This window comes from Pyrgilauda ruficollis, unplaced genomic scaffold (genome assembly GCF_017590135.1).
Source record: "Pyrgilauda ruficollis isolate IOZ18807 unplaced genomic scaffold, ASM1759013v1 scaffold258, whole genome shotgun sequence".
Classification (NCBI taxonomy): domain Eukaryota; kingdom Metazoa; phylum Chordata; class Aves; order Passeriformes; family Passeridae; genus Pyrgilauda; species Pyrgilauda ruficollis.
In genome coordinates this window covers 131,005-132,762 of record NW_024523911.1, presented here as the reverse complement: position 1 = coordinate 132,762, position 1,758 = coordinate 131,005, and positions in this window count along the sequence as shown.

Below are 1,758 nucleotides of genomic sequence, written 5' to 3'. Positions count from 1 at the left end.
GGGGGGAAAAGCTCCCTGTGGGAAAAATCCCAGATTGTCCGACCCCAGAATCGATCGGGAGCTTGCGTTTAACCGTGCCTAACAAAGCCTGGCTTTACCCCAGGGTTCTTTGTCCTTCCCAGCTCATCCTGATTCCCAAAAAAATCCTGTTTTTTCCCGGAATTATCCCAGCTGGAAGGGTTTGTATCCCAATCCATCACCTGGGACCCCCGACCTGCTGGGATTTCCTGGGGGTCGGGATCCTTCATCTTCTAAAAGGTCATTTTAGACTAAAACTATCCCTGGGGGGTGTTTTCCTGCTTTTTCTGCTTTTCCAGCTTCCTAAAATCCTCAGAGTTCACCCCGGACTGTTTTTGGGAAGCCAAGGCTCATGGATGATGTTATCCCTAAAACTGCCCAGTCTGGGTTTTCCCTCCTGAGGAAAAACCCTAAATTTGTTTTCCCTTAAATTAAATCAATTCCTGCCAAAATTGTCGGATTGATGGAAAAAATCCCAAATCTTGGAAGTCAAATTTAAATCTCAGCCAGGCTAGGACTGGAGTTGGACTGTGATAAACTGGATTTAATTTGGACAGGGATAACCTGGATTTGAGCTGGTTTGGGATGAACTGGATTTGAGTTGGACTGGGATAACCTGGATTTAAACTGGTTTAGGATAACCTGGATTTAATTTGGACCAGGATAAACTGGATTTAATTTGGACCAGGATAAACTGGATTTAATTTGGACCGGGATAAACCAGCTTTTCCCAGCTAAAAAGGGTCAGGAATTCCCGCTCTGCCAGCCCCAGAGGAGGCTCAGGGTGTTCCCATTTCCAAGTTTTTTGGACGGATTTACTGGATTTAATTTGGACCGGGATAAACCAGCTTTTCCCAGCTAAAAAGGGTCAGGAATTCCCGCTCTGCCAGCCCCAGAGGAGGCTCAGGGTGTTCCCATTTCCAAGTTTTTTGGACGGATTTGAGGTTTTTCTCCCCGAAAGAGCTGGAAAATGCAGGAATGCTGCTCGGGATCGCCCTCTGAGTGACTTTGGGAGCATCGACCGGGCCGGGAATGGAAACAGCCGCGCCCGGGCAGCCGAGTGTGAAAGGCAATCGCTGGAGCTCGGCTAATTAGGGAGTCGTTAATTAATTCATCAGCGTCCCTGGCAGATCCCCACCGGGATCAAAGGGGGAAACGGCTGGAAGTGGAAAGGAAATGTGGGATCAGGGATGGGGACAGGAAAATTTGGACTGGGAAATCCCTTTGGGATATGTGGGGTCACCCCGGAGTAATGGGGGGCTCCAGAATCCCAGAAAATTTGTGTTGGGAATTCTGCCAGGCTCTGGAATTTGGGGGAATTTGTGTCCAGGGATTGTGCCAGGCTCTGGAATTTGGGGAAAGTCGTGTCCGGAATTGTGCTGGGAAGTCTCTGGAATGTTCTCTTGGACCCTCTGAGCAGCAGGAATTGGAGGATGGGGATGGGATCCCAGGGAAATTTTGGGAACACGGGGAGAGGAGAGCAGGGGTGGCACCGGGCAGGGCAGGGGTGGCACAGGAGGTGCCCAAGGGTCCCCACTGATCCCACGGGGAATCCTGCTGGGATATTCCCGGGTGAAGGATTCCAGAGCAGGGAGCTCCTGGCAGGTGTGCAGAGAGCTTCTTCCCCTCCCAGATCCCATAAAATCCCAGATGCCATAAAATCCCAAATTCCACTCAAATCCCAGATCGCACTCAGATCCCGTTCCCAATCCTTCCCCAGCTCCCCCGAGCAGCTGGACC